The following is a 12,200-nucleotide window of genomic DNA, read 5'->3' on the forward strand; positions in this document are numbered from 1 at the left end:
TGTTATTCACCTAGTTAGGAACCATCAAGTCAATGATAGTATCATATATAATAGTTTGGAACTTATATAATATTTGAAACATATTGTGAATTTTACTCTACTGCATTAACATTGTTTTCTAAGATACTTTTGAAATATACTGAGATTGATTTTTTCCTTGCAGTATTGCGTGTCATTGCAATGCCTTAAAAAGCAAGCATTAACTTAATGATCCGAGTTTTCTTCTACTATCTCATGAGCCCTGGATGCTTAGCAGACCTTGGAAACGTAGCAACAGATAATGTGCAGGATGCTTTCGTGTTGTCATAATTTTTCGTGTTTTTCTAAACTCCTCCCGGCTTTCATAAATTTTTACCCGTTTCATAATTTCGCATCATTTTCATATTCTCTCTCTTTATCCTCGCTTCTCCCTTTTCCTTTACTTCCTCTCTCTTTCTCTGTTTTGCCTCCGTTTCCTCCTTGATTCCTTTTTCCTGCATTCGCCCGGCCATTATCTTCCTCGCCCGGATTTCGTGTGCATCATCTTTTTTCTGTACCTTTTATTATTTTTTTTACACCCCGCATCTCCCCCTTCCATTCCCATCTTACCCCTCCCTCCCCTCCCCTTCCCCGTCTCTTTCCTCTCTGAATAATCAGTCTTTTCTCTCTCTTTTCTCTCTTCTTATTTATTTTTCAATTTTAATCCGTAATATCTTCCCTACCTTTTTATTTTCCTTCACCCATGATGTCCAGCTGCATCATCTGCATTCATTGATTCGAGTACACGTATTAAAGGGAAGTGTTGTAAATGTACGCGGAAATATGAAGGATAAATTCTTTTTAGACTCCAAGCGCGCGAATTTCCAACGTAGGTTCTAGTCATTAAGAAAAACTAGTGGAATTTCTCGTGGGATATTTTTTACTTAGGCATATTGAAGTGTTTCTTTAGTGTTGGAATGATGACCGATCATTCTTAAAAGGGTAAAAATTCGTTTAGATTCTTTGATAGATTATTTTAGCTTCAGTGATCATACTTTTTTCACTGTATTATCAGATTTTTGAAATTCTTTTATAGATTTTGAGAGCATTTTTTTCCCTCGCCTTTAACCATATTTTTCATTATTTTTCCTTTCCCCTCTACAATTACTCTAGATAATAGTCATTAAGAGAGACTACTTGAATTTCTTGAATGATATTTTTTACTCAGGCGTATTTAGGTGTTTCTTTAGTGTTGGAATGATGACCGATCATTTTTGAAAGAAGATAAAATTCTTTTAGGTTCTTTGATAAATTCTTTTAAATTCCGTGCTCAAACTTTTTCCACTGTATTAACTGTTTTTTTTAAATGCTTTTTAAATTCCGAGCGCATGTTTTACGCTGTAGGTACTCGTCGTTAAGAAAGAATACTGCAATTTCTAGTACGATATTTTTTATTCAGACGTGCTGAAGTGTTTCCGTGGAATGATGCCCGATTATTATTAATAAAAGATCGAATTTCATTGAATCTCTCATGGGATTTCATTTCATTGATTTAAATGCGTTTGTGAATACGCTTAATACGTTGAATTTACCAATATTTGGTTTGGTTCGAACGAAAGTGCGGGGTTATTCATTATGCATTTATTCCACAGAGTGAATTGAATATGGAATGGTTATCATAATTTCAAATTCTTTACATTATATTGGATTTAAATGAAATGCAAAATATTTTTCCTAGCATATCAACCTAACTCAAAATCATCCTGTGTTTGGCTTATTGTGCGAATTTAGCATATTTTACCGGATAATAAATAATCTTTCCATGTGTTTAGGTACTATATGTGTTTACTACATCGCATGTAGGTCTATATTAATCCTCGGTTCATCACCCCAGTGACTGATGTCCTAAGCTTGGAGACTGTTTCTTCTGCATTCTGGGTGACCCTAGTTTTTGTTTTCTGGAAGCCTAGGTAAGCGATTAAATTATAATTATTATCATTGCTGCTCTCTTAACCTAATCAGAACGTGCCGAAAATATTTCGTATTTTATAAAAATTCTACCAAGAATAACGAAAAAAAAACAAAAAATAACCACAGCTAAAATTCCCACTTTTTTTATTTATTCGTTCTGAAAATGGCCTCGTTTCGAATTTTTTACTGTAACAATGTTTGTGTGACGCCTACAAATTTTATTTGTGCCTATATGACCTTGAGAATAAAATTAATGAGATGAATACTTAATGCAGGTCAAGAAATGTTTTTATCGCTGTCGTATCCATTGATAAAAAATTGGCGAGTCGTCCTATTTACCGTGTATAAATGCTTCATAAGCGCAGATTAACTTTTCATATGCTGAGAACACTTCCCATTACTAGGTGATTATTCATTCCTTTATTTATCTTTTAAATGTATTTATGCTGAGTGTATGTCCGTTGATAATTTCTCCTACACCTATATAATAATTTATCGCGTCATCTTATATTCTCTGTGATCTACTCAGTTTATTACTGATTGGTGAAGAGTGTTCAGTGGCTCTATATTTCAAGTCGTTGCCTAATTAATTATTCCTGTAACCCTAATTGCTGGGGTAGTGCAATTTGCATGCTGTAAAGACTTCAAATTCAGATGTTAATAGTTTTTCACTTTTCTTTTTTCTGAAGTAGCGGCATTAGCTATTAATCAATTTGTCAATAATTTTCCAATCGTGATTTTAGGTGATTTAATTCATGCCAAATTCTTAAATTTCAAGAACAAAATAATAACCAATTCAATATGATGGCTGAATGAAGTAACTAAATATTGCTTCCGTAAGGTTAGGCATGCAATTCTAATTCTAGTTTTTCGGTTAGTTTAGTTAGTTTCGGTTAGTTTCTAGTTTAGTTACTGATATTAATTGTAATACGATAGAATGGATGTGGTGGTCATATGACAAAAGCATGTCAAACAATACATTTTTGCGAGTAATTGATAGATATCTCTGAAGCAATGCAAATCTTTTACGATTGATTTTTTGGTGCTGTTGTCTATGGAGGAATGAAACGTGAAATAAAAAAGGTGGATACATAATTAATTTGAGGAGAAAGAATGTAAGAGGTGATAAAAGTTTTTGATTCACCAACAAAGTTCTAACTCCTACTGATCAGCTCCAGAGATTCAACGAAATTTTATCAGATTTGTAGACTTTCGCGAGTATGCTTGATATCATTCCAGTATAAATGGTGCGACTCAGTATGGGTATTACACAAATTGGGCCATAGCAATTCGCTGTATGACGTGTGTATGATGGTAGCCTCAAAACGATTTCACAAACGGCTACCTATATATTCCACCGCTCTTAAAGGTTTTCTGATGTAATGTAATTCCATATGAGTGGAATAAAGTTATATTATTATTATATATACTAATAAGTGCACTTGATAATGTTGATTACATTACGAAACGCATCGTGTTTGAATTAACCCTGTTGATATGTTGTAATGTTGCAGTTAACCAATTTAAGAGATTTCTACCACATCGTCCCGCGCATTATACAAGAAATCCGTTGTGGATTTCGCTCGTACGCTACCATAAGCACATCGACACTTACCTTTAATGGAGAACACAGTGTGGCATCCACAGCTTCTGCTCCTTCCTCTTCCCTTCTCCTGGGAAGAAAGTGCTTCTCTCGGGAAACCCCTTAACAAAGGCCACTCCTAAAAGAAGGCGTGGGGGTGTGCGAGGAATAAAAATTGACCGCCACCACAACCTTTCCCCCTTTTCCACCTTCCCCTCCTATTCAAACGGTCGCCTCAGACGTAGTCGCCGGCGTCGGATGCGAGGTTTCCACACGAGTGTTTTCCTGGGCGGACGTCGCGACGCCGTCCCCACTCCACTCACCCCACCACGGACGAAGACGCCGTCGACGCCGGGATGCACGTGCACACTGTTTCGATTCCGCGAATCAAAACTTTTGCTTCCTATGACTCCCTATTTGCAAAACTCTTCACCTAGGCTATCCTCGAGATTGTTAAATGCAGGAGTATCCTCTTCACTTCGCTAGGCCTTCTGCACAGACTCAACAACGGTCACAAACGTCACTAGTATGAATGCAAATGTTTTTAAAATGTTTACTGTAGATACCAAAGATGCGTGAAAATATTAAGTGTATGATAACACTTTCACAGTCCTGCCAGTGAAATTGTTTTCTCAACTTTCAGTTTTGAAATGTTTGTGGTGATGTGACGAGGATATTCGCCATGATCAATGTCATTATTGTTTCTCCACTTATCCCACCTTTATTATTAATTGCAGTCCCTCTTGCAATACCACCTGAGCCACTTCTAAATCCACCACCTTGCTATTGTTTGTCGAAGGGACTGTTTCTGGCTGTGGGAGGTGTGTTCTTCATATCACCATTATTGAACTCTTTTGGTCACTCCAGACGCTTCTCAATCAAATGCTCCTTTTAATTTACTAAGCACTGAATAAAGGAGGAAACACCAGGTCCAACCGCTTACATTTATTAGAAGTAGATCTAGGAGGAGAGTAATTTCATTTCCTTCTTTGATGACTTTCTCGAGTGGAAGGGAATAGAGTCCAGATTTAAGGTTCAGCAGGTGAGGAAACAAAAGAACACAGCGCTCCGCTAATGAGCGATCCGTCCGCTGTTTTTCCTTTCTCCCACGCCTCCTTCGCTACTTCCCCGGAAAGGACCCACGCGGACTCCGGTTCGGGGGAATGCTCCAAGTCCGGCGTCCGGCTAGACGCACCGGCGTCTCGGCCACGGTCTCCAGGGCAACGGGTGAGAACGAAAATAAGTGACGCACGAAACTGCGCAAATCACTCGTCCGAGCACGTTTCACACCGGTGCATAACACGTTCACAGATTCACGTTAACACGCCCAGTCATTCAGGAATAGACGGAAGGAGAAGCGTCTATCCACGTCACAGTGAGTCCTGCAGGAATGAATGGGGGAAAACCCGTTGGGTAGAATATCGTGGGGAATTCCCTCCTGGAGTATCCTGGATATTCCTCCACACTCGCGTCCAATCAGGAGAATAGAACAAAAGGCGTGTGCAGAGGGGTTGTTTTGTTTAGCTGCGAGCAAAGGAAGGTATCAGAAACGCTTCGAGCCGGCTGGCTTCGAGGGTTGTTTTTTTTTTAAAGGGTGCCGGGAAATCGGGATGATGGGGTTAGATATGGGACGGGTTGGGTGTGAGGAAGGCCTGTTGTTTGTGTGGAGAACCTCTTTCCACCCCCTCTGCAGTGAGTAAGAGGGTGGCAGCCGGGGTGTGAGAGAGGAACGAGCTCTCCCGATGATCACACACACGGAATGTAGGTTGGGAGCGAGCGGCAAGTCGACGTATTCGGGAGACGAGACTTGCTTCGACCCTGAATACCAGTCGGGTAATGGCCGATGTTTGCCACAAGCCTCCCCTGCTTTGCCTCTCCTCCCCTCCCCTACCTATTCCCTTTCCACCGTATGAAATCCCCCAATGCACCCCTCCGCAGTCTCCTTTACCCTTCACCCACGAAATCCAGATCCACCCCTCACCGACTGCACCCCCGACCCAACCTTCGGTAACCCCCCTACACCTTCATTCCACCCCCCCCAGCAGTGCAACAACCCCTCCCCTACCTCGCCCACACTCTTCCCGTATTCTCTCCGGCACGTTTCTCCATCCCTTCAAAGGGTATGCCCACGCTCAATCCCCCTCCTCCCTCCTCGTCTAGATCCCCCCCCTCGAGTCCCCCTGAAAGCGATCAATAAGGGACATGCGTACCAAACTCGGAGCCGAGGTGGGATGGGTCCCTGGTTTGAGTCTGGTGGTGGAGAGATGTTGGAGGGTGGGGAACGCTTGCATGGTTTTTCGGGGAGAGCTAAAACTGAGGGGGGGGGGGTAAGGTGGTAGGGGTATTTTGGGGGTGTTATGAGGGGGTGGGTGGATGAGGGGGTTGATTCTCCATTCCTGGAAGTGTGTATGTGCTTTTTTTTGAGGGGTGGTGTACTCGTTGGCGTGTTGGACGCCTCTGGAAAAAGAGGATGAAAATGTTGTCTACTCCCGACATTTCCTCTCTCAAGAAGTAAACAAGGGAACAATTCATCAGATGCTACTCATGGAGCATGTTTCTCTATTTGAGCGAGGCTCGGACATAGATAGCTGTAGAGAAGTCAAGATTGTGTCCGAATTTGGTGATACCGATGAATGACACCTAACAATAAAATAATTGATGAGGAATAGCTAAGAAGATCAAGAGAAATGAGGGAAAGAACATTTCTGAAATCCAAGGAGAGGATAGGAAAACTTTTGGGCATATTTCACTTTTTAGCAAGTCATGGGCATAGCAATAGAGAAGTCAAGAATGTATCGCAATGTGGTGCTGCCAAGGAATGATGAAGGTAAAATACGAGTGAGTAAGTATTGAGAAAAATCTAAGGAGAGTTCGAGGAAAGAGGGGAAGAACCCTTATAAAACTATGAGGAGGAAACGAGAAAACTAATTTGGCAAAATTATGAAGCAGGACAGCCTGATAAAATCAATTGTTGACGAACAGGTGGACGGGTGCAACGACATGGGACGAACCCGATTTAATTGAAAAGGACAGGTTATAAAGAGTATAAAAGAGAAGGAATACGTCGCGATGAAAAGATAGGAGAACGGAATAGAATACGACCGGAGAGCGTAAAGGATAACGGAATGGGGAGCTGCGTTAAACCGTTTCTAGGGTTTAAGATGATCAAAGAAGTCACAACGGTCTTCTATGCACATTTTCTTCTCCTTATTTAGGAACGCAATTGAAACTTTTCAAGCTGCAAGCGCATTGAATCCTCATAACATTGTCGATATTCGAGCCTGCCCGCGCATCTAATGATGATCCAGATACCTTCATGGCGATTGCAATTAAATAGTGTTAAGTTTTTTTTATTTAAGGGACAATGAAAGCCAGTGTTAAATAATGGAAAGATTGTGCTGAATCTTTTGGATGCATCATCTACCTAACTTACAGCTGAGCTTGCCAAAATACAGTATTTTTTTCCAAAAATAATTAGCATGCTTCTTCATGGAGTATGCGAATTTTGTAGCCAGCCTCATTCGCTACTATACATTGAAGTTTGAGTGATAAAGAGAGGAGTTCAACTGTAGTAGACTATTCAGACTTTCTCCCGAGTTCTTAAAAAAAATTAATCTATAAGGATACACTCAATACCAATGATTACATAATTACTTTTAATATTCCTTTGAAAGTCAACTAGTCGAGAATAATATCGAAATTCATCAACTTTTTACCGCTCAATTTCGAAAACGCTGACATTTGGGCTACATTTATAAACTAGTTGCCAATGTTGAGTGCTGTATATGTGCGTTGTTGTTTTAGCCTTAGTATCGTACTAGATCTTCCTTTGAAAGATGTATACTGTGGTTCTTCTGATGCACTACTTCTATGTTCTCTGTTAAAAACGTGAACCTCAATTTACCGTTTCTACGTTTTCTAAAATATTACCCCATAGCATTTAGCATGCCTTTTTTGATGTCTGATGCCATGCAATAGGACAGAAAATCACTAAGTCGTTTACGTTCACAAAAAACCCTACATATGCCACGAACAATGAATCTTAAGCTGAATTACACGACGCAGATTTATTGCAATTGTAATAATCAGCTGTAATATGCATTTTTCCATCCCTTTCTACTCGCACCGACCCCTACACTCATGTTAAATCTTTGAAGAAGGAGAAATGAGCCCAGTCAGACATCTTTCATTATTAACATGCGCATTATTATTTTCAATTCACGATAAACGCCGGACAAACCAATCCGCCCAGTTCTTTCCTTTATTCTTAATTAGAGGCCAAAATTGTAAGGTACTCCATAGATCACCGAAACTATGAGTTAAAAGGCTGACAAAGCTGATTTTTTTCGTTTCTCCACCTGTGTGCACAATTTTTTATGCACTACGTGCAAGCATTAGCAACGATGATATTTTTTCATCTTTTTCAGCTTAAAAAACTTATTTGACTACCTGATATGTTTGATTTTCATCATCTTAAGGATCTTTCTTTAAAATTATTCTAGTAAATAAAGCAATGATTATCGTACAATACACCGTCAAATAGTCTCTCAAGAAGTATGGAAATAATATCTCTCTCCTCCTGATAATGAAAAAGCTTCTACAAATCACATGTTTCGTCTTTAGGTACTTATATTCCATTACAATTGCGCTTCGCGTAAAGTTCTCAACGAGGGAAAGGTACAAAAAGTTTAAATCTTGGTCATGCATCTGTGGAAAATCAAAACAAATTCGACTTCAATAAAATCGACTCTCGTAATAGAAACTCGACATAATTCGAACCTGAATGTAGAAAATCGATAGCTTTTTTCTGCGAGACTGTTCCATCAGAATATCGTGTCAATATCTTGAGCAATAATGAAGCTTCCTAGGCATGAGTAAGATGCAACGAATATCAGCAATGGAGGTAATTCTAGGAATCTTGAATGCCTATCATTGATGGCTATTTCTACAGACTACTTCATTCTTTCCTCCAACTGATATACGAGTATACCCACACTTTTAAGAGTGCAATATCCTGTATGATAATTAAGTTCCTTATAATACAATACACGAATTCGTGATTTTACGCTAGGTCCCTCGTGTTTTCAGCTGGGTAAATGCCTCCATGCTCTCCAACATACACAACATTCCATAATTTTAATCATTTTAGTTCAAATATCAGCTATAGGTATAATTCGGCGAATTCTAAATGCCTCCTACACATAGCTTATACTGAAGGCTACTACTTATTTTAATCCCGAATGGCACTTACATTTTGAATGCACTACCCTTCTTGAATCTTGGTACTGTTTACTGGGCATTATGAGAAAAATTTACTAGGGTACTGTTTCCTATGAATAATTCGACGGATTCAGAATTCCTCCAATACGTTACTCTTACTGGACACCCCTATTTATATTGATCTTGAATCGGACTTAGATTTTGGATGTGCCAACCCTCTTCAATCTAGCCACTGTTTCTTGGGCATACTCCAACCAATTCTAAAAGCCTGTAACCAGTGGCGTAGCCAGGAATTTCGTTCGGGGGGAGGGGTCCAAAACCAGGGGGGAAGTTTGTCGAAAAACCAGGGTATTAAGTACTTAGAGGGTTTTAAACTAATATTGACACTTTTCACAATCGACAAAACTTTATTTGTGAAAACTTTTTTTGTAAATTCATGATTTTTCAATATTTCGTTTCCTTTTATTAAGGAAATTATTTTTTTTTAATATTTAAGGTGGGGGGGGGGGGGTTCGGACCCCCCTGGCTACGCCACTGCCTGCAATACGTAGGTACTGTTTCCTGGGCATAATTAGAAGAAATATGAATGCTTCTTAAACATAGCTCTTACAGTAGATTCTTATTTATTTTAGCCCCGAACTGCACTTACATTTTGGATGTGCTACCCTCCTTGAATCTAGGTACTGTTTCCTTGCACCGTTCTCCTGCGTACCCTCTTCCCTCACCCCTGCGAGGGTGTCGGAATCCCTAGGGTATCTGCCGCCTATCTCCTTCGCACACTGCTCCTTCGACCCCTCCCTCCCCTTCCTCTTCTCCATGGCTTCCCCCGAGCGCTCAGACGCTCCTCCACTGTCTGCAACCCCCTCCCTCTCCTCCAGTCTCCCCCACCCCAAGCCCTCTCTCCCTCCCATCTCCAAGTATCTACTTTCTCCGTCTGCCATACCCCTCTTTTCGTGCGGTCCTCCCTCATTCTCGACACCTAATCTGCACTCCTACTCTCCCTCTCTCTTTCTCTTACTCCACACCTTTTTCAAAAATTTCACCCTCGCCGTCTCTTCCTCCAATAATTTATTTTCCTCCTCCGGGCTCGTTTTCTTCTCTCTGGTTTTCCCCCCTGAACAAGCGACCTCTACAGACACAAACTAGGAAAAATTGTACGACTTCCTTTGTGATTGAAAAGAGTCATACGGGTGTATGTCGCGTGATGTATCGGAAATTGCCCCGACGTTTCGCGACCGACTGCTGGACACATCTTCAAGGAACTTCCCTTGAAGAAGTGACCAGCAGTCGGTCACGAAACGTAGGGAAAATTTCCGGTACATCACGTGGCATACATCCGTATGTCTCTCTTTAATCACAATGAGCCGCGAAAGCTTTGATCATTAAATACTTCCGTTGTGATATAAATATTTTCATTTATTTTCGTGAGCACCTGGTCCACGAGTAAATAACTGTACATCACTTTTAACAATTTCAGAATCGATGCATTAAAATAAAAGAAAAAACAGCAAAAATGCCGGACAAACCATGATGTAAAAAAAATACGTTTAAGTAATCATTAGCGGTCACATAGATTGTTGGGATAGGTGATTTTAACTAAAAGTAATAGAGCTTAATCCTGGCGAGAATAAATACAGTGTGGAGAAAAATTGAGTCACAAAATTTTAACTCGGGATAGCTTATGCCAGCAGGAACTATAGGGTAGTTTCCTTCATCAAAGAAAACGAAATGCATTGATTGCTACTCGTTACCCACCATTAGTGAATACATAATATACAATTATTTGGTTTTAGAAATCCCAGTTTAGACGATTGGCAATGGTCAATTTTATCCTCATTTGAAAGAGGCCAGATTGGCGCCCATGCGATTCCACTCCACGTGACGTCATAGGGGCCTAGTTTCTATACGAGTAGATAGGAGTTTTACATCGTCTGATTACCAATGCATGCATGAGGCACAGAGCTCAGGGAAGTATCTCTTAATAATCACCTATTAAAATTGCCTAAGTTCGGAAAGTTTCCTTCGTTTGATAGGGTATTAATAATCCTTATTTAAGCCAAGCGCTAGCTGCTAGCAGGTAGCAGAGTCAGGGTAGCAGGTTTAGGGTTAAAATTACGTGATATAATTTTTATCCACTCCGTATATTAGTTATTGGAGGATACAAGAGTCAATGTGGGCGTTAGGCTAGCAACTGAGAACGCGAATACCCGGTACAATACACAGGTGCGCAATGAGAACGCCACTTAGGGATAGATTGATAAACTACCAAAGAAACTAGCGGCCCGCCACGTGGTCCATTATGAACTTACATGGATGATGCATGAAAATCTGTTGTTGCAAGCTTGGGAGAGGGTGTGGTAGCTTTGAAATTTACCAAATTGATCGACGAGATTCTTCGGTAGGTACATAATCTCTTTGTCCAAGATGTCCCTTCCTAAATAAAGTTAACAAAATTGTTTCTAAGAAGATTAAAACCGGCACAAACGGCCACCTTTATTCACATAAGGTGTGTCTACTCTCTGTAACCGAACCAAACCGAGCACATTCACTGCAAAATTAATCTTAAAAATTCGCCTCTCATCGGCGGCCACCTTCTTCAACGGCCGGAGGCCAATCTTATGGGGCCAGTTCCCGGCCTTTTATTCATCAAGGTGCTTTGGAATATCTAGTTGATATTGCTTTCTTAATTTTACAGTCTTCAGCGCTGAGGAAGGTTTGCATCAATACCGCCTTATGGTACCGCTTCTTTAAGAGCTCGAATTAAAAAGCCGTCTCACCGCAGCTAGCCATCAGTATTGCTTCATTCATCAGCTTGGGCATGGTATTTATTGATGAAATTAAAATTGTAAAACTCTAACAAGATATTCAGGTCAGTTTTGATTAGATAATAGGGTAGTTTCCTTCATCAAAGAAAACGAAAGGCATTGATTGCGATTCGTTACCCACCATTAGTGTATTCATAATACACAAATTATTTGGTTTTTGAAATACCGGTTTAGACGAATGGCAAGGGTCAAATTTTATCCTCATTTGAAAAAGGCCAGATTGGCGCCCATGCGATTCCACTCCGCATGACGTCACAGGGACCTAGTTTCTACACGAGAGGATAGGAGTTATGCATCGTCTGAGGTTACCAATGCAAGCATGAGGCACAGAGCTCAGGGAAACATGTCTTAATAATCACCTATTAAAACTGGCTAATGTCGGAAAGTTTTCTTCGTTTGATAAGGTATTAATAAACCTTTTTTAAGCCAAGCGCTACCGTTCAGCAAGGTACTCAGCTATCCGCTAGCATCCTGCGACGTATCAGAGCTAAGCCTCGCCTCAAGGTCCACCAGGCGGGAGGGGGAACCAGAAATACGACGTACGGAGATATTTCCCGACATTCATACTTAAGCGTCGCGTTTTCGCGCGCTTGAAAATTTTCACTTTTCATTTAATCGCGAAAAATAGATGTTGTCATTTAAAA

Source organism: Ischnura elegans, chromosome 8 (genome assembly GCF_921293095.1).
Source record: "Ischnura elegans chromosome 8, ioIscEleg1.1, whole genome shotgun sequence".
Taxonomy (NCBI): Eukaryota; Metazoa; Arthropoda; class Insecta; order Odonata; family Coenagrionidae; genus Ischnura; species Ischnura elegans.